The following is a 23,457-nucleotide window of genomic DNA, read 5'->3' on the forward strand; positions in this document are numbered from 1 at the left end:
CCACCCCCACCAAAGTTTTAAAGTTCGTTTTCGACATGACAACTTGTACTTCTCATTGTTGCAACGGGTCCACCTGTATCCTTATTTAAACGACTTGTTTTTCCCCTTCCCCTCCACAAATTATACCGACATCAAATACAGTGGAAGCAGGGGTTATACTGTGGGGGAGGGACATACTAAGCAACAAAGAAGTAACCTTATAAATGCGTTAAAAACAAATGCATGAAACAAAAAAAAACATATCTTAGGGTTCATTTTCCTAACATTACCTTATCTGACTTTTTCTGCTTGACTCATACATATACTAGATATTGCAAATAAGGGAAACCATGGAACCTAAAAACACACATTTTCTATCTTTGTATTTGTTCTCTTTTAGCTCTCATATGTGAAGCTTAATGTACTAAAATACTTTCAGCCAAACTTTAAGAGTTAAAGTTATGTGTGTAGTTCAATCTATTGTAGGTTAGAAAGCCATGTTAAAGTTTCTCATATACTTCTTGTTTATTAATAATTTATGAAAGAAGAGAGAATGTGTGATGTTCAGAATAGTTATAGCATTTACTGCTACCTCTAGATAGGTCATATGTGATGATGTGTTAGAGAGAGAAAGACAAAGAGACAGAGAGAGAGAGAGAGAGAGAGAGACAAAGAGACAGAGATAGACAAAGATGGAGCACGTATTTACACTTCTTTTGGCATTTTAAGTTGCTTTGTATAAAAATAGCAAAATCCTCTGATGTATAGAAATTAAAAGTTGTTTGATTTGCTACTTAATTGAGGTGAAGCTAAACATATCATACTGGATGCTATTAGAAGAAGGAAGAAATATTCAAATTTTTCACTACCTTGTAGTAATTATAGCTTTAATATGTTATAATGTTTCTAATACCTTAAAATGGGAGGTGAAATCTTAAAATGTTATATGCGTAATCATATTGAATCTCAATATTATAAGCAATCTGATAAGCAGCATAATAAACAAATACCCTAAACTAACACATATACAACAAAACATACGCATATGAGAAGACAAATACTAAATTGAACATCTTTTGGTTGGAAACCATTTTTGTGCCAAGGTCCACTTGAAAACTTAAAACAACCTTACAATGTTATCAACACAGGTAGATGTGTCAGGGACAGTTGAGGAGAAGTTTCAGATGCCTGATCTGCTTTATATCAAGTGAATTTGCAGAACTTATACAGCCCAAGGGATAGGTATTCCCTATAGTGAAGTGATTAACAAAACAAAACCTACAAAATGTTCTCCATGGATATTGGTTAATTGTTACCCTTTGTTTCTTTCTTGTTGTTGTTGTTTGTTTTAAACAAGATACTGTTGCAGGGAGATGTGCACAGAGGTTGAGGGAGATACTTTGGAACAGCTCATATGAGTTTAATTGTTATCTCTTCATTAAGAATTAAGCTAACGTGAAAAAACAGCAGTCTTCTACTTCAAGTTCTGAACACATAAGAATTATCGATATGAAATATATACTAATTGATATCTTATTTTTTGAGAATGCAATGACTAGTATATGTGCCCAAAGAAGGAAGATATTAATACATAAACCCTTGTCTTCAAAGAACATGGACCCCTCAGAAGAGAGCTGATCCCCAAATCTACCTATTGTGAAATGCAGTGTGATAAAGCTATGATGATAGTGTACTATGAGCATGAAACATGGTATAGGATTACTGATGAAATTGTTCAAGAGGATTAGCTCAGAAACGTTAGCTTATGAATGTGAGCTGGATCTTTAACAAATGAGACAAAAGGTTTCTAGGTAGCATTATATCTTTAGAAAGACACTTGTGACTGGCAGAAGACATTAACTCTAAGAAGCCAGAAAGGAATTGAAAAATGGCAATATTAGAAAATTTAAATGCTTCCTATTAAAGAAGGGACCAGCTGTAGAAGTGACTAAGATGTAGGAATAAGGACACATTTCTTTACAGAGTTTCAGCTTTCTACTATGGATGATGAAAAACCCATAGAAATACCTTAAGTAAGCATTTAACAAGCCAGTGATCAACACTATTCCATTTTTGGTGTCACTTATTTTCTACCTGTACTGAGAATTTTTGTTCTTTGAATAAAGGAGACATTTTCTCCAGTAAAGTCATAGAACCAAATTTGATTTTACTAAATGAGAATAAAGAAGGAAAAGTGAATGTTCAAAGAAAAGCCTAACTATATAATGTGTGTATATATTTACTTCTGAACATATCTTTAGAAGAAAACTCTAGATGTTTTAAGCTCAATTGACATAATAAAATGAGCAGTTATTTTAAATAATTTAGAAAGCAGGCAACATTTTCAAAGTCATCTTTAAAAATAATATGTTGTGGTACTGTTCTATTTATAATTATGTCATGAATGGTGCATTAGATTAGGGGATTAGTTTGTATTTTATAAATATCATGGCACACAAGTGGTACACTTTAAGTTTCTGTTTGAGTGACATTGTGTGTGGTCCTACCCACAAACAGGCCCATCATCAGCTAATCCTCATGTCTCCCAGAGAACAGAATGTGCATTGTCGTGGTGCTTCACTGGAAACAGCTGGCCCACCTTTCCTGGTTAGTTGGCAGGATGGGCAGCTGCATTCCCCCAATCACACAAATCACCAGTGAAGCTGATTTTGATTGCTAACTTCTGTTGCATCGAGTCTCTTTTAATGTTTTTTCCCTGTACATTGCCATAGATTCCGTCCATGCATTGCTTTGCCCTGAATTTGGGTGGGCTGCATGTCCTACTTTCCACTCTAAAGGTTACAAGTCTTCTATCTCTAGATTAAAAAAAAATCTTAAATAATTGTTATAGTTTCAAAGGTGATAATGTTTTATACCTTTATTTTTTTTTATTCTCGAGTTTACTTCAGAGTTAAACCTAATGTACTCTTCGCATTTTCAACATGTATCTTGATACACACTGTAGTATGAATTGAGTTTGGTTCAGTGAGGGTTATAGAGAAATGTATCTTTCTTCTGCTGTGGAGAAATGTCTTTTACACCCATGTTCTGCCATGTAAGAAAATTATATTCTATAGTGAGACAGGAAGGCTAGCATAAAAATTGCTAACTAGAGGCTAAAAATGGAAGACAGAAAAGATAGTGAGGAAAAAGGATGGATAGTGGGCAACAAAACAATTGGGAAAGGAAAAAGTAGTTCTATGGTTTGCAGGAGAATAGAGGACCTAAAATTGATTACATATTTCAAAATCACTTGAAGAGAACACTTTACAACACCATTTACAACACAGGAAATGAAAATAATTAAGTAGATGGAAATGCTAATTAATATAATTTTGTTATTACACATTGCACAAATATTAACATATAATGTCCCATAAATTGTAATCAAATAAGTAAATTAAAACAGTAAACAAAATATAGTTGACTGCCAAAGATTTTAGATATTTATCATCCATGACCAATCTACAAAATTTACTGAAAACTATCATTCAGTTCTTGCACATATGTTTTCCCACAATTTACTTCCTTTTGCAACTCAAAGTCCTTTCTCATTATTTTGCTACTTCTCACTTCAATTTCATATCCTTGTTCAGATGCTACATGAGCTGCAATATCTGGGTATCCCCCATTGTCATATGAAGTAGACACTTTAATAAACTTAGATATATAGAAAGAAAAAAGGACTGAAGGAAGGAAGGAAGCAAGCAAGCAAGCAAGCAAGCAAGGAAGCAAGGAAAACTTGATCCAGCTAGCATGTGGGAGTTCCTAGTTATAGACACAGGAGTCAAGCCAGACCCAAAGAAACATAGGTCCCGTGGTTTCCCTTATTTGCAATAATAGTATTGTCTAGGAGAAGCAGAATAGGTCAAAAGTTATGTACATATGACCATATAAGATGATACTAAGCGAAATGAACCCCAAGATAGTGACACAAGTGGTTTTATCTTTCTTGTAGTTGTTTTTAATGTATTTATAATGTCCTATGTGATTTTTTTTGTTTCATTTGTATGTTTTTCCCCATGGTTTAACCCCTGTTTTAACTGCATTTGATTCTGGTGCCCTTCATCTTTTTTAATACATTTTTATTGTAAAAATACTGTACAGAGGGGTTACAGTTAAATGAGCAAGTACTGTTGCCTCCTGCTTTGTTTTTTCCCCTACCATCCCTTCCCTCCTACCTCCACAACTACACTACCTCCCTGCCCCCAAATTGTACCTTAACAGAAAGAATAGTGCTGGAGGAATATCAATACTAAATTTCAAACTCTACTACAAAGCTAGAGTAATCAAAACAGCTTGGTACTGGCACAAGAACAGACCTCAGACTATTGGAATAGAACTGAAACCCCAAAAATGAACCCATAAACCTATAGCCACCTAATCTTCGATAAGGGAGCTAAAAAATAGAATGGAAGGAAGACAGTCTCTTCAGTAAATTGTGCTGGCAAAATTGGTTAACTACTTGTAGAAAACTAAAGCTAGATCCTTATATATCACCCTGCACTAGAATCAACTCCAAATGGATCAAAGACCTCGGAGTCAAAGCAGACTCCCTGAAAACTTTATAGGATGGAATAGGAGAAACCCTAGGTCTCCTTGGCACAGGTCGAATTTTTTTTAATAGAGACCCAGAAACACAACAAATCAAAGAACGGTTGGACAAATGGGATTGTATGAAGCTGCAGAGTTTCTTCATGGCAAAGGACATAGCTAGCAAGATCAATAGAAAAGCCCATAGATTAGGAGAAGATCTTCACTCATCATACAACAGAGAAGGGTCTCATATCTAAAATATACTTGGAACTCAAAAAATTAAATCCCCCAGCAAAAAAATCCTCAAAGAAACAACTGCCCTGCATCTTGTATATACATTTTTTTCTAATTTGGGGAAGGGAAGGAAAATAACAAAATGCTGAAATAAGGATACAGGTTGACTCATTGTAATAATGGTATGTATGAGACACTATGTTGAAAATGAACTTTACAAATTCGGGGGTTAGCAGAGGGAAGAGTCAGGGAGGTGGGGAGACAAGGGATGGTAGGGGACAAACAAAGGAGAAGGTAACAATGCTGGATAGGAAATGTCCTCATTACCTTACTCGTGTAACTGTATCCCCTCTGTATAGTATCTTTACAATAAAAAAAATCATACAAAAACCAAAAAACTAGAACAACTCTAACATAAGATGGACAATTGCAACAAATGAAAAAAAAATCTCAAAAACTGAGATTTCTACATGTGACCAAAACACAAATCAGGCAATGTAAATAGCTTGTAAGAAAATTTAATATGCAATTTACAATCACCAAAAAAATGAATTTGCAGGCCCAAGAAGTTTCATTAGAGAAATCTATTAAACAATTATCCACAAATCACATAGCTTAGAACCCTCCTAAAATCCTTTGTCTACTTAGAGGGATCCACAGGAATATGATCATGCTGGATAGTATTTATCTGACCACATCCTCACCTACTCATTTTGCCCCTGAAATTTCATAAAAAGGACCTAACTTAACTAACACAAGTATGCTGTACTCACTCTCACAGGGCCACAACATGGTTGATACTCACCGTAAGTATGGTATTCTATACTTGACTGTTTAGCTGATATTTTTCTTAGCTTCATCATAACAACATACTACAGAAGGGAAGATGAAGTATAGCCATGTATATCACACATTTCTATTGGCTAGAACTTGAAAATAAAGGTTCAGGAAGATAGATTTTTTTCTTGGTAAAGACTCTCTTCTAAGCATCTAGACTTCTGCCTTCTTGCTAGCACCTTACATGATGAACAGAATGTGCAAGCTCATCATTGACCGTTATTGGATGATTACTAATAGGACATGATTCACTTTTATGACTTCATATTCTAGTTGCTTCTCATTGCTATCTCACTATGCCACCACATTAGAAATTAGTACCTGAACATATGGAATACAAAAGAACACCAACATTCAGTCCTTATCAAGATCTGTGTGACATGTTTCATTGAATCTATGATATCTATTAAGATCCCTTCTTCTCAAAAAAAGGGTTTTCTAGGGTATATTATTATATCAGGTATAGGGTATATTACATATTCTAAGGTATTATATATTCTAGGGTATATTAGCATTCCAGCATCCATTTCCATTCAAACACTTTATTTTTTCCCCAGGGTTCACCTATACTTTTTTTGTATGTTGGAATATATTGTGACATACCATATAATTTCCTTATGCTTCATTTACTTTTTTCTGACTCTCACTATTATGGAAGAGATGATATAGGCATGTGTGTAGTGTGTATATATATACTAATATACAATATATATACAAATATATACTATATGTACTTGTATACTATATTTTTGTGGTTGTATATATAACATGTATACACATAGAACATGTTTATGATAGTGTGTGTGCAGTTGGTTCTGTATCCTCAGTGCCTAGAAGATCATCTGGCACCTTGACACTGAACAAACATATGTTCAGTGAATGAACATCATTGATAATCACATTCCCTGATTATCATTGAACAGTCTAGATACCAGATTTTCACAGAACAGCATGAAATTGGAAGTAGCAGAACATAGATATTAAACGTGCTAAGCCGCTGAAGAACTCTCCCTATGGATCTATAAGCCCTGCCTTGCCGCTTTCTCTGAACATGGGTTCACTCATTTATTTTCTCTCTAATTTCATTACCTTAGGGCTTTGGTTCAGCTTTGTGATATATTTGATTTTCTTCTCATATTTAATTACAATTTTCTATATATTTTAGAGCTCTCATAAACTTAATCAGTTAATACTTCTGAAAATCCAATCCCTTAATTAAGAAAATAAGCTGAAAATTTGCTTTTAATTGAATATTCAGAACTTATTTATGTCTCATTAAATTAAAAGTAGTGAATTTTTAATGTTATCTATATTATAGGAATGATAACTTTACTTTTAAAATGATTAAAATTATTCAGAAGCATATGGAGTTCTTATAACAAGATTCGACCTGTCACTTTCAAATACCATCATTCATAAAGAAACTACTTTCATATCCTAAAATTATTTTATCTTAAATTGACAACCAAGAAAATAAATTTTATATACAAAATTTTTATTTTGTATAGCTGTTGGTATTTTGTATAACAAATATTTTGTATAGGATAATCTCCCAAATGTAAATGTAGCTGAACTTAAATATGAGCAATAATGCTATGCAATATTCAAATATTTTAATAGATTCTAGAATAAGCCAAACACATTTATATTTATTTTATATATATTTATATTTTCATTAAATTATATGTGCTGAATTTACAACTGGTTGTATGAATTATACGTAAGTTTCTTATTCCAGTAACTGTAGCAATTGAAAGCTGTTGGTTTTACATATTACTAAACAGCATACAAAATAAACTGATTTTTAATGATTACATATTTCATTACAATAGTCAATCAATAATCATTTCAAATGTATTTTACTCTTCATATGATAACATTTGCAATGAGATTTAGGCAAAAATCAGAACATTGTTGCAGAGAACCCATTTACCTTTGGATGAGTAATCTAGATAATTTATTTTACTAAGAGCTAGAAAAGGTGAATTGATTTTATTTTATTTCCTTTTATGTTACTGAATTTTCATAATAACCTTTGCTACTGATAATTCCCAATTACTACATAGTTGAATGTTATGATTGCTATTTAAAATGATAGGCAGGTGCAATATAAACTATATAGCACAACTGTTAAATGATCCCTCATATAAATTTGAAATATTAATGCACAGAACTTTCAAAATAATTTGTTGTTACCTTGCTGTCAAAATTCTCAGCTCCTGTGGCCAGATTTCCAATACCAATATGTGTTCAAATTATTTAATTAATTAATTTTTTTGTCAGTCATGGGGCTTGAACTGTGGGCCTGAGTTCTGTCCCTCAGCTCTTCAGCTCAAGGCTAGAGTTCTACCCCTTGAGCCACAGCTCACTTCCAGCTTTCTGGTGGTTTATTGGAGATAAGAGTTTCACGGCTTTTCCTACCCCTGCTGGTTTTGAACTGTGACCTTCAGATCTCAGCCTTCTGAGTAGCTAGGGTTACAGGTATGAGCTACCAGCTCACTTTAAGTATAAAATAATTACAGTTATGTTATTGCACACTACATTTGTAATTTTTGAGTTTGAGATTCATAGAAAGCATAATATATGTATATAACTCTTGGCTTGTAAGTTTTATAAAATTCTAATTTATGGTTTGTAAGGGAAGGTCAAAATTCTTAATGTGCTTCATTATGACTTGTAATGTACTACTAAGAATGTTACAACGTATTACTAACAGTTTTTTGATTTGCTCAATATTTTTTATCATTCAGAGGAAGAAATTACTGCATGTTTATACATACTGCAAAATCACACAATATTTAACTGGAAAAATGTAAGTGGATATGGATTCTGGACGGTAACATACAAAGTAGTTTGTAGAATCAATGTTAACATTTTAAAAAGACATTAAAGCTTTCAGTACAAAATTATATTCAAAACATGTTCTGTTCCATGTTTATATAGCAGTTCTTCAATTTGAACAATAAAAATAACACAAATAGGAACTGACTCAGAATAGTCATAGAAATGAAGACCAGAAGTCTATTGCTACTTTCATCTTGGTTTTATAAAACAAGGAACTTTTTTTGTTGCATGAAAGAAGTATCTTCACATGGCAGCTTGTATTTCTAATAGTTCACATAAATATTTTTAAAGCAATAAAATCTTAAAATGTGAAAAGTTAACTGTTGCATGGTGCATAAAAACCTATAAATGCTCATTGTAAAATACATCGTCTCTTAATATTCTTCTCCAAAGCAACTTAAAAAAATCACTTGTGTTTCTAGTTTGGATATTATCTTATAATGTTGGAAAGACTTATATTTAAAACTGCAATGTTAAGACCAAACTAAGGCTGACTTTTCTATCTGGTACAATTCATGAGACAGATTTCATTATCAATTGCTACTCTACTTTGTCATTGTCATCCATCTATCTTTGTGAAAATTAACAGTACCTAAGTTGGAATGTTTCTGGAAGGTGGCCATCTTAGTTAAGTCTCTGTTGATAATATCGAACATAGCAAATATGTTTTGTTTTAAATAAGCCTTGCGAGTTTAATATTGAGGAGTATCAGTTTATGAAAGACCATCCCTATAACATTCCTTTCATTGGTGGTCATGCATTATCTGAAATAAAACATCAAACCTATGTTTTCAATTTTTCCTCTACAAGTGCAATATGAGTGAGGAGTCCACTTTTTGTTGCTGTTAGTGGTGGTGGTCATGGGGCTTGAACTCTGGGCATTGTCCTTCACATCTCAGCTCAAGGCTGGTGCTCTACTATTGAGCCACAGTGCTACTTCCAGTTTTCTGAGTGGTTTATTGGAGATAAGAGTCACAGACTTTCCAGCTAGGGCTGGCTTTAAACCATAATCCTCAGATCTCAGCCTCCTGAATAGCTAGGATTATAGGCATGAACCACTGGCACCTGGTTGTTAACATTTTTCAATATGATAGCTATATATAGATTATACTTAGACTTTCCTTCCACTCTCAGTTATTCTAATCATCCATCCTATCTAAAAATAGAACAAGAAGTAAAAAGATGTTCACATAAAATATTCATATAGTGAACCTTATCAGGTCTTAATGTCACTTACTGTTTCTTTTGTGACATGTCAAGTATTGTGAGTTTGAAAACAAAGAAAGAGAATGAGGCATTTAAAAATTTTAAATACACTTGATTTAATCATTCAGGGGAGTATTTTGTGTGAGTAACTCTATGAAGAGGGTTAAGGTGAAATTTTACAGAAGAGTCAGGAGATAGACATTCAGTGCCTTACACACACAATGACATTTTTTTCCTTTATGGAATCCTCCCTTGTGCCTCCACACTTCTCTGCTTAAACTCTTTGGGAAAGAACTGCTTGCTCTTAATTGCAGGATATTTGAGGGACACAGAAATTGTTTCATTTGAATCCACCGTGGCTTTCCCTAAGTTCTGAGTTAGACTACACTGCTTCAGTGAGATGCAAATACTGAACAGCAGGTACTGTTCATGTTCTAATTATCAAGTTGAATTTCTTGAATTAAACAACAGATAAAGTGCTATAATGTTTAGGAAAGTTTTCAAAGGCAAGAAACATTTTCATATACACCGTATATTTATTATTTTATAACTATATATGCAAATATTAATGATGTGGCTTACTGTCATTGACATAGTACTCTTTGGTGTGTAGTATAAACTGTCTTTCATAAATTGCATAAGCATAACTCCGACTTCTTTTAAAATTATGATTAATTCCTTCACACTTTTTCATAGTGTTTTGTGACCTACCAAGATGATGTGACTTAGATATTTTTAGTTTATCCGTCTGTAGATCCTCACTGTGCTTTCTCAGCAACTTCCTTTGGCTTCATTTCCCAAACAATTCTACCAAATTGGTATGCAGACAGTAAAATCAATTCATCTTCAAATGGTGCTTCTTGTACATTTTATTTTCTTTCCCTGGAATAGAAGATTGGTAATGACTACTGAAGCTTCCACACAAAAGTTAAATCTTCTAGGGGAAAAAAAGACATCTCATTTCAAGCCCTGTAATGCTTAAAATATATGAGCAGATGCAACACATGTATCATATGAGTGCCTTCTCCCAGTTCTCACAGAACAACAATAAGAAAAATCAGCTCTTAAATACCAGCAAAGCAAATGTGAACCAGCTCTTCCAAAACATTCTTAAAGAAATCCAATCAACTATATAACCTATATTATTATTTTCCAATATAGTGTTTGTATCACATAATGAAAACATCCTTTAATGTGTATGTACATTTTGTGGGCATAAGATATGTTTCCATAACAAAACTAAGAATAATTAGACAGGTAAAGATAAAAGTGTGCATATGTTTTGAATATGGCCTTATAAAAATATAATTGCATCCTATGCTATTGAATGTTGTACTTATTCAAGAATATGTAATACTTGTGTTTCTTTCACTTATGAGGGTGACACTTCATTACTAGAAGTCTGTGTCCTTTTACTGCTTGCTTCATAATTCAGATTCTTGGCACATAATATGGAATTTTATGGCTAAGAGTAAATTATACTCAGCTGTCCTTAGTTTAGGTGTTCTTTGTGTTTGGTGTTACTATTGTATAATGTGTTATTACTGAATTATTTTGTGCCCATAATTCTATAATAAGTATACTCACTTAAATAATTTTCTATTATTTATCACTATCTACATGGACTTGAAATCATTCAGAATTTTATGAGTACCACTCAAATCATAGTTCGAATTCTACAGTGAGCTCAATGATTATAGCCTTGAAAACTATTTTAACTTTAAGATCAACAAACTACAGTCCATAGAACAAATTTATCTCACCATCTGTTGTGGTATAGTGTTCAAGCCAAGAAAGATTTTTATGCTTATGAATGGCTGTTGAAAAAGAAAAAAGAGGAGGAGTAGAAAGAGTAAGAGGAAGGGAAAGGAGGAGGGAAAGGAAAAGAAGAAGGAAGAATTAAGGAAACAGCGCCACACTAAAGTCAAAAATACTATTTCTTATTTTATGATAAAGTTTGGCAACTCCTGTTTTTAAGCTATTGGATTATAACTGCTCACTGTTTCTATTGTATTTTTTCATCATAGTTCAACTATACCCAGTATGCTATATAAAAACCAGAACAACTCTGTATTAAGTATAAAGTTATAAATAACTATATAACTAATCATATTCAAATATATAGTTATATCTACAAGTAACTACAAAGCTTATAACACTTAGGTAAAAAAATTAGGGAGTGACTGGAGGTTAACATATGTACAATTTCATTTATGTTCTGTGGTCTGTGATAATCAGACTCTCCTTATCCCCCTGAGAACTTGAAATTTTTGGAATTATTCTCACTCATTGTTCTCACACTCGGGCATCTTCTGGCCTCACTACGTTAAAGCATGAGCAGTGCCTGAATCCTTCAGAGATTCCAATTTAGTGTGAGCTAGGACCAGAACAACAAGAATTTTAGATGGCTATTATGTATTTTTAGCTTTAAAGCAATTCATTTTAACGACTTGGTGTGTACTTCACTCTTCTGCTCATGTCTACACAAGGCAGTTGCTTTTCAGAGATTAGATTTGCCCCAGATGAGGATAACAAGGAGAGAAGCCAAAAAAAAAATGACTTTATACCTTCAAATTTGTGTTTCTCAAAGGGAGGCCCCTGAACTAACAATTGCCTTCCCAGGAAGCATGTGAAAAATGAAAGAACTGTCCAATTCCAAGGCTATGGAACAGAACATTTCAGCTCTGAGGCCAGTAGCCTGTAGTTTGCTCTTCAAGCAATTCTTAACACTCACTAAACCTGGAGAAATTCACAAGCCCAGAGACGCAAAAAGACTTTCCCACCTTTTGTGTGGAAATATAAAACAAAATCTATGCATCTTATTCTTTTTTGAATCCACTTTTTGGAATTATATAAAATGTGTCATACTATTTGGCAGTTCAAATAGATGAAGTATCTAAGATATCTGAGTATCTGAACCTTTCTACTTTGACATTTTACTGCTAGTTTTTTCCCCGTATTATTCATTTCACCATCCATGTCCCTAAAAGGTACAACTGTAGTCACCATGAAATTTGAAACCAGTTATTTTTATTTGTATCATTATGTACATTATGTATATTCATTATGCAACATTATACTTTTTCTTTTGCAGAAAATATATGCTTTCAGAGAATATGTGAAAACAATATTTTGCTTTAAAAGTAATAATATTTCCAATACTTACATTAAAATTTCCATAGAGAAAGATTTCTAAGTTTAAAGAACTACTGTGGAGGTTAATAAAGAGACCTACATAGTAAGCTATTGTTCATTGCAAATGCAGTGGAACCTTGATAAAATATGACCTGCTATACCATGAAATTTAACATAATCCTATTGATTGAGGTTTGTTACAGAAAGAAACCAGAAGGTTCTTGTTATACTATTTTATCTATATCTCATGTGTTTGGCAAAATCCCAAAGAATCATGTTTTAATGAAGTCCATCCTTGGAAGAAAAAAAAAGTGGAACAAAATGCTATTGTTTTTACTTTTATAGAACTATTATAGTATCTATGCTTTAAAAAAGTGGGGAATAGACATTGATAGGGAGTCATCACATGTCTGAGAGGTAAAAAGAAAAAAGAAGCAGATAAATATTATGACAAAAATTTGAGATTTTTGTCTGGAAAATACTGGGAATATGAAAAATGACATAAGAATTGAAATAACGAAGTGTGAATTTAAGGCAGTTTATCTTTTATTTCTATGCTTTGTCCTAAAACATCATATATTTTTTTCTATTGGTGATTTAAATATGTAAAAATTTTAGCAGTCTAAAATATAGCTCTTGCTTATACTGAATAATATTCAAAATTCTTTTTTGTGTATTTTTATTGACTATATTGCAGTTTACATAAACTATTTGCTATTAAATATCATTATAAATATGCTTGTATTTCAGAGAATATCATGGTGCTTGTCATAAAGGAGCTACTCTGAATTTTTCTGCATAAGTAATAGTTAGCATTTTCATGCATTGACAATCAATTATTGTGTCCATGATTGAATACTCCGTATTTCTTTTTTTGGACAGATAGTTATTCCCATGTTTCCTTCTCTGTAAAGGCACCCTCATTACGCTAAATCTCAAGATCTCTCTCTGCTCCCATTTGTGCCTTCCCAAAAGCAAAGAAGTGACAGGTCACTTGTGGAAATTGTAACTGAGCTTGTTTCCCAATCTATTCCCCATCTGCCTTCTTTTGAGTGAGAGCATGATGCTCAGCAATGTTCCTGCCATGTACTAAATTTAGACATAGGTTTAAGATAAAATTTGTAGTTCTCATGTAACTAAGTGGGTGAGTCTGCTAGATACTTGAGCAAAAATGAAGATAGATAAAGTTAGAATGATAAAATTAGATATTGTTCATTTTTCTTCTTTCTGTCACCATTTTCCTAATTGTTTCAGAACTCAAATTATATTCTCTCAAATTATAATATATAGGTAGATAGATAGATATGTGCATATAATTCATTTTGAAAATGTTGATGATATATATACTATATATGTAGATATATCTATACAAAATATATACATAATATACACAACATACATATAAAATATATACATATATATACACAAAATACATACAAAAAGCCTTGTGTATATATATATGTATACAGAATATATACACTATATACACAAAATATGTACAATATATACAATATATTGTATATATAAAAACCTTGTATATATAAAATACAGCTATATACATATATTTATGCATATATAGGTAATTTTGGAAATGTTACAGACACAAAATCCTTGATGGTGAGCAACATTAGAATAATGAATACTCACTTAGCTGACCTCATATCAACATATGTGAGAAAGCATGTTACTAGACAGATGCATATTTTTCATTTGAGAGGTCTTAAACAAGGGATGTAAGAATGTCATGGTGCCAGATTTTGTGATATTCTTATTGAGATTAAGAATTCCATAATACCCCTCATTTTCCATCACTATTCACTAGATTCTCAGTAACTGTCAAGTGGGCAAAAATTATTTCTACTCATATTTCTAAAACTGTTGCTATAGTTGTTCTAAAGTTCTATTATCCCATATCATAACAGAATATGTTTTTCAAATCAGTGTTTATTTCCCAGGCACAGATCTTACTAGTCAAAACCCTATTTTGGCAAAAGTATTTTTCTCTCTGATGTAATTGCTATTTCTATCACAAATTAGAAGCTTAAAAATAAACATTCATTCTGCATTATTTTCTTTTTGCCTCTGACTTTTGTCAGTAGTTTAACTTTTCTTATAGCAAGTAATTATTTTTTTTCAATAGCACCATGAATTTCAATACAATATTCTCTTCTTCAGAAAATAATAAATATGGTTATACAGGTAACTATTTCCTGGTTCACACCTTGTCCAAGAGGTGGATTTTTCTAAAAAATGTAATAACTGAGGTGATATTTATCTCATATATTTTTGTACCATTTTTAGTGTAAAAATACTCTACAAAGGGGTTACAGTTACATGAGCAAGGTAATGAGTACATTTCCTATTGAGCATTGTTACCTCCTCCTTTGTTTTTCCCTACCTTCCCTTCCCTCTCCTCCTTACTACCTCTCCTCCCACCTCTCCCGTGAGCCAAAGTTGTAAAGCTGGTTTTCAACATAGTGTCTTGTACATCTCATTGTTACAATGGGTCAGCCTGTATCCCTATTTAAGCATTTTGTTTTTTCCTTTTCCCTCCTCAAATTAGAGAAGTGTATGTACAAGATTCAGGGCACCAACATCAAATACAGTGAAAATAAGGGTTATATCTAGGGGAGGAACTTACCAAGAAACAAAAAATTACCTCACCCCAGTGAGAATGGCTATAATCAAGAACCTTAATAACAACAGATGCTGAAGGGGATATGGCCAGAGGGGAACCCTACTGCATTGTTGGTAGGAGTGTAAATTTGTTCAACCACTTTGGAAAGCAGTATGGAGGTTCCTCAAAAGATTTATCTCATATATTAAAGGTGACCATATACACAAATATATGTACATCTCTCATGATCTTGTTATCCTCACCTAACAGAATTTATGCTCTTATTCCTTGCTTCTTCCTATTTCTCTTCTCAATCTTTCTCCTCTTTACTGGTGGCTAGACAAAATCTTCTAAAGCATAACTAGTTCTCAAAAGTTTATCCTCTTGTAGAACTCTGTGTTATCACACATTAAGCACTCAGTAAACCATTAAAGAATGAAATTATTAATTAGTTAAGTATAGTGTCAGTTAACTCATCTGCTTTCTGGAAAGCAGATGAGTTAAACTGAAAACATGACTCTACAACTGAGCTGAATGACTCATAAGGCTATTTTAATCTCTCTAAGGCTCAGTTGCTTCCAGTGTACTTTGGGGATAGTAGAAACTCCTTTTTAGAGTTGTTTTGAGGATAAAGGTCTAAATAAGCCAAGTGCTTGGTATGTATAGGTATTTAATAAAAGGTAGCTAATACATTATTAAACCTCTTTATATTATTCATAGTTAAACCTTTTAATTACTAGTTGACTATACTAATGTAAGTCATTGGTTGTTGATGATTTAAAATCATTATTGATAAATAATTCAGCACTAAAAATAGGATCACATGGGGGAAAAAGCCTCAACAGTAATGAGTCATAAATATAAAATTGGGAGGAGGTGGTGGGGTGGGAGTGAAGATGAAAAGAATATCTGTGTGCATTTCTAGACTCTACCTTGGTCTTTCTATATTCTTATGAGAACCATTACCCAAAACACATGTCTTCATGGGAATTGGGTCTGGGACATTTACTGCCATGCTCCAAGACACTTATTGATGATATAAAATTACATTTGACCCTGTTTAAGGGTTTGATATTCTTTTACTTCGAAGGTATGACTTTCTACTTTCTTGAAATAAGGGTTAAGAAAGTCTCAGAGGAACTGTGTGTTTGTTCTCCTTGGAAAGAAAAACTGAGGGGTTCCACCTGTGTGCCCACTTGTGTACAGGAGGTCCTTGTGGCCTTGGTCTGAAATCTAAACATCAAACACGGTGGAAACCACAGTCTTTGTGGGGAGATGCATTCTGAACTCTAAACAAATGATTATCAAAGACATTTTAGAAGCATATTTTACAACTGCAAACTACATATATTTCAAAGGCATCAAATGTCCCCATACAATAATTACTTCCACTTTGGAGCCTCTGTTCATTTTCAGTCATTGCTTGAGATAAAATGATCATTTCTATGGCCGACTTTGATTTGAAGATTGCTTGGTACCTTGTTGCTCATTTCTTTTCTCCTGAGTGTTTTTCCCACATATGTAGGCATGGTTATCGTAGTTCTCATGCCTGTGCTTAAAAGCCCACTATTGAACAGTGCGGTGCCTTTGTTCAAGCCGCTTTGTATTTGTCTTCAAGGGCAACATTGCTGAAACATGAATTGTAACCCACAATGTGCATGGTATTTGAGCTTCAGGCCCCAGGTGACTCTGAAATAGAGCGAACCCATCAGCACCTCCTTCTCTTTTATTTGGGACAGATAATGTTACAGTGTCTTTCATAAAGCATTTTGAGTTTTTGAGATGAAAAACAATAGCAGTTAAGAATACAGGTATTCTTTTGTGACTGAAATGAAAATAGACATTTTTTTAAACTGAGTAATGAATGCCTTTATCTCTGGCAAGGCTGCAATAGAATGTTCTTGAATGTCATGGGACTTAATCTGAAAAAATAATCTCAGAATCTAAATAGACATCAAAGACAGTCTTCATTTCAAAACTATTCAAGTTTTTTTCTCAGCAAATCTATGATAAGAAGTTTTAGCCATTTAAACTGTTTTTAAGTATATGGAGAGTGACCTATTTATGAGGTTCTATATAAGCAAGTTATATATGTATGTAAAGCAAGACATGGAATACTTAATTTAAGCTATATTTTTGTGATTGATTTAAAACGTGTCTTTTTGTAATGTGACATTTAATTATCAAAAGAAGCATAATAAAACATTACATTGCTGAATTTAAATGTTTCTATTAGTCATTTTTATTTGAAACATTGAAATATTTCAAATTAACACCTAGTGGAGGCTCATTGACCAATCATCTTGTATCAAACAATCAAATCAAAAACAAGTTAATATTTTCCATCTGCTTAAAAAAAACCTTTAATTACTTTATTCTGAAGACTATAAAACTGCCAAGAAATTTAAAAAATAGTACACAATTACTGTCCTTTAATCTTTTACTCAAAGACACAATTTTAATATTTTACATTCTGTCACATTCATTCCCCCTACATGCAAAATTCTATTTAAGTATAATTGTTAGTAAGTATATAACTTGTAAAATGTTTGTTTGCTTTTCCTGTGTAGATATTTGTGTTGTTTCACTAAATCTTTCCTTCCTTCTTTCCTTCCTTCCTTCCTTTCCTTCTTTCTTCCTTTCTTTCTCTCTTTCTCTCTTTCTGTTGGTTGTGATTTTGAAATGACTTTCTTTACTCAGGGCTAGCTCTTTACAACTTTGAACCACAGTGCCACTTCCTCTAAAACAGTTTTGAAAAACAGCATGAGTCCTCCAATTCCTCCTGATAGTAAAAACTAAACTGACCCTATGATCCTTTATGTAGATGGTTTGCTAGGCATTCCTATGTATCTGTCTTTGGTATGTACTATCCCATCATCATATTGACCTGAATGTTCACTTTTAATAAACCTCAAAATAAGATATTCCTCTACCCTTTTATAGAGGAAATTATTCTTTGTCCTCTATTTTTCTATATACATTTTAGATAGATTATTTTCAATATCTATAAATACTTAATGCAATTATGTTTAAAATCTATATGTTTAAAATTTATGTACTTAAATCAATAGGTTTAAAATCTATAAATCAGTAAAAACAAATCTGTTACTTATATTTACTTTTCTAAATCATTACAACATGAATCTCTCTTTAAATGATTAGGCTATCTGTAATTTTCCCATTGTTTATTTGAACATTAATTTAGTAGTTCTAATTGACAGAGATAATTTATTTTTGCATATTGTTCTTACCCTTTTACTAGACTTAATTAACTATTATATTTGGTAGTTTTTTGATTGCTTAGAGTTCACTATGTCAAAAATTATTCCACCTTAACAAAAAAGCTAATCTTACTTCATTTAGTCCAATCTTTGGGTCCAAATGCCTCTGTATTTTCTCCCATGTATTTGAAGAGGAAATTGTGAATTTGTGATGAAAGTAGAATGCTTTCCTTGCTTCAGATCAAAGTGGACATGTTCCCTTCACATGCCTTATGTCGTTTTAAGGGAATTGTCTTTTATTCCTAGTTTTCTGCTTCTTTTTAGTATAAGTGAGTATTGAATTTTCTTGAATGATTTTTTTATTTACTGAGACTGTTACATATTCATTTTTATTACACTTCCAATATATTAAAGTATACTGAACAATTTTTGAATGTTGAAACACCATCTTTCACTTGGAAGAAACTTTCTATCCTTCTCATATTATTATTATACTATTATAGATATTACTACATCTAATTTACAAATATTCTTTTTTTTGTCAGTGTTGGGGCTTGAAAAGCCTGGGCACTGTCCCTGAGCTCCTTTTGCTCAAGGCTAGCACTCTGTCACTTGAACCACAGAACTACTATGGCTTTTTCCATGATTAATTGTAGATAAATGTCTCAAGGACCCAACTGCCTGGCATGGCTTTGAACAGTTATATTTAGGTCTCAGACTCCTGAGTTGCTAGGATTACAGGCTTGAGACACCAGTACCTCGCTAATTTACAAATATTCTGTCTCTATCTACTTTATGAGTGTTATTATTCTGTGATTCTTGTTTTTAATCTTATGTTTATTTTCTATGCCATATGTGTCAAGATCTAGATTTTTTCACTTGTTCCTATACCACATGACAATTTATTGCCTTAAAATAATCTGTCAAAAATAATGTGTCAATGCTTTCTCATCCAGAAATTCTAATATGTAATGCTAACTTTTTTCAGTACATATCCCTTTTCATTGATCTGCATTAATTTTCTTAAATCATCAATGGTAGGTTGAATAAAAATATAAGGAACATGTTTTAGCTTTGAAGGCACTGTGTTAGAGTGGGAAATGTGTCGTACTAATAGAGACAAACAAGCTCAATTGAGCTAAGAAGAAGTAATTTGATATATTACTTTTTGTATAAGCAGTGACATTTAGCACTATCATTAGAATTCCCTAATATGTGAGTAAATTATTGGCTATCATCTGCTGCAGATTAATGGATTGCAATAAAATTACAGCAAATGACCCTTGCAGTTTTTATTTGATCGATCACAATGCAATTGTCAAGGTAAAATAGCAATTAATTTTCATTAAGCTGAAAAGTACTGATATGCTTTTAGAGAAAACAGCTATTTAGTTGTGATGTAAGGGATTTAGTAGTTTTGAATAATTAAAAATCTTTACTTAATTCCTTAATTTTATATGGCAAGGGAATGGTCTGCAAAGCTCTTCACTTCTCTCCATTTAAAAGTGGTATAAAACTATACAAGTAAAGAATTTTGTATGTAGGGGTGAGGTTTATTATGTGTGTTTGCTTGTGTGATGTGTACAAAACTATATGAAAATAACTTTTTTGTGATATTTTTCTGGGGCTTTAACCTAGGGAATGTGGACTGATTCTGAGCTTTATTTTAGGGCTATTTTGTTCAAGTACTATCCCATTTGAAACACAGCAATATTTCTGACTTCTGTCTTTTTTTTTTGAGGGAGGGACTAGTTAATTGGAGATAAGAGTCAATGAACTTTGCTGCCTGAGCTGTCTTTGTGTCAGGTCATTTTAATCTGTCATAGCAAGTGAGTCTAGGGATGATTTCTGCTGCAGGGATCAGTGTCCTGGGTTGGTTCACATGTACTTTCTTGTAAATACAAATGCCATTCCTATCCAAGTGGTTTGCGATCTATAATATCTACGTTTTTTATTAACCATGCACAATGATTTTATGCCAATTAACATTTATATATAACATAATTCTTAGTGATAAGATTGATATCCATTATGAGAATAAAGAATATTTTGCTTATTCTGTTTTCTGTTGTTGATAAGTTAAATCAATATCTATATTTGAGGACCAAGTTGTAATTACTCTTCCTATATTAAGTATAAAGTATTTCTAAAATCAAAAAGTGCTAGAGAGGATCTAGGGAAAAAAATTCCATACACTCTTCATGGAAATGCAAAATAGTAAAGTAACCATGGAAGGTTTAAGTATGGAAGCTCATGTAAAAATGAAACCTAGATATATAATTCTGCTAATCCACTCTTGAGTTTGTCTTAAGGAATGTCAAGTCAACATCTAACATCCATATCTACGTATCTTCCTGCTGTTCATCATAGCACTATTCACAGTCTCCAAGTTGTGGAATCACCCAAGCTACACACATATCAATGTTATCGTGATATATTGGTATTCCCCAGTATATGGTTCCAAGGAGATTATCACAGAGAAAACCCACACATACTCAGGATGCATAAAGTTCAATACCATAGCTAATAGCACTAAATCAAAGAAGTGTTTAATTCATTTCATTTAAAAATAAATATCTGGAACTTTTGTTCTCTTGTCTTATTTACTTATGGCTGGTGCTCTATTACTTGAGCCAGTTCAGTTTTTTTCCTGGTTATATTTGAAGGCAGAATCACATAGATTTTTTTAGAATCAATTTTCTCTCTCTCTCCATGCATATAAGTTTATTATATATAATTAACATATATATAACAGTCAGCACAAATATAACATACATGTATTATGTTTTCTTTTCTATAACATAAATGTATTATATTCTTACTTTTCTATATTATATTTTAGTATATATTTGCACTTCAAATTTGTTTTTTCCATTATTTTCTGTTGCTAGTGCTAACAAAGGTTTTTAATTATATTTTCATTATTTTCCAGTAGTTGTACAAAGGGGTTAAAATTCAACATGTCAGTCTGTGTGTACAATGCATCGTGATCACTATCACCCCTTTCGTCTTTCTTGTAGATCCCTCCCAACCACACCTACTCTCTCAATTTCCTAGTTTCATAAGGTATACACTGAATGCTGTGACTGCACTTACCCACTTCCTGTTTTCATTTATCTCTTCTTCTCCACTTGACCTTTCCCACACCTTACAAGTTCCACTTTCTTGGTATTTGTTAGTTATGTTCTGACTTAGTTGTTCAAAGGAGTTACACCATTTGAATTATCCTCTGAACAGCCCATAGTGTGTTTTAATAAAGTTTTTAATAAACAATTCCATATGACCTTGTATATGCTTAGTTATATATTTAGGATCTAAATAATAAATTAGATATAACATCCACATATGAGCAGAAGCATGCATTATTGTGTATATATACTTTTGATATTTTCATAACTATGGTGAATATTGCAGCAAAGAACATGGTTGTAAGACTCAGTACCAACACACACACATACACACACACACATTTTAGAATTGGGTTGTTCACATATACTTCCTGTCTCTCTGATTCCTAATTTAGATGCACAGAAAGTCCCAGGAAATAAAGTCAACACACACCATTATAAACAATGATATCAAAATATCATTGTATCCTTACTTTGAGGTTCATTTCACTTAACATCATCTTATCTGGTCATACATACATGCTTTTGACCTTTTCTGCTTGTCCCAGATATATATTAGTTATTGCAAATAAGGAAATCATAGGACCTATGTTTCTTTGGGCCTGGCTTACTTCACTTAATATGATTTTTTTCCAAGTCTTTCCGTTTCCTAACAAAAGGGGCCATGCCATTCTTTCTGATGGAGGCATCTAATACCATTGTGTATATATATACCACATTTTCTTGATCCATTCATCTACTGAGGGGCATCTGGGATGGTTCCGTATCTTAGCTATGGTCAATAATGTTGCAATAAACATAGTTGTGCTGGTAGTTTTAGTATAGCCTTGTTATGTGATCATTTGGGTAAATGCCCAAAAGTGGGATTGCTGGGTCATAGGGGAGCTCTATGTGGAGTCTTGTGAGGAACCTCCATATTGCTTTCCAACGTGGTTGAGCAAGTTTACACTCCCACCAACAATGCAGTGGGGTTACTTTTTGGCCTTATCTCCCCAGAATCTGTTGTTATTAGATTTCTTGATTATAGCCATTCTAATGGGGGTGAGGTGGAATCTCATTGTTGTTTTGATTTGCATTTCTTTTATGGCCAAAAAGTTGAGCATTTCTTCATCTGTCTATTGGCCATTCTTATTTCCTCTTCAGAGAAGTTTCTCCTTAAGTCTTTAGCCCACTTATTTATTGGGCAGTTATTTCTTTGAAGATTTGTTTTTGGGGGATTTAATTTTTTGAGTTCCAGGTATATTTTTAGATATGAGACCCTTGTCCATTGTATGGCTAGTGAAGCTCTTTTCCCAATCCGTGGACTTTCTATTGATCTTGCTAGCTATATCCTTTGCCATGCAGAAGCTCTGCAGCTTCATAAAATACCATTTTTCCAACATTTCTTTGATTTGTTATGTTTTTGTGTCTCTATTGGAAAAATTTTGGCCTGTACCTAGGAGTTTCTCCTATTCCTTTCTGTAATGTTTTCAGGGTGTCTGCTTTGACTTCGAAGTCTTTAATCCATTTGGAGTTGATTCTGTTGCAGGGTGATATATAAGGATCTAGCTTTAGTTTTCTACATGTGATTAACCAGTTTTGCCAGCACCATTTACTGAAGAGGCTGTCTTTCTTCCATTCTATTTTTTTAGGTCCCTTATCAAAGATTAGATGGCTATAGGTCTGTGGGTTCATTTCTGGGTTTTCAGTTCTATTCCTTTGGTCCTCAGTTCTGTTCTTA

Source organism: Dipodomys ordii, unplaced genomic scaffold, assembly GCF_000151885.1.
Source record: "Dipodomys ordii isolate 6190 unplaced genomic scaffold, Dord_2.0 Scaffold90, whole genome shotgun sequence".
Classification (NCBI taxonomy): Eukaryota; Metazoa; Chordata; class Mammalia; order Rodentia; family Heteromyidae; genus Dipodomys; species Dipodomys ordii.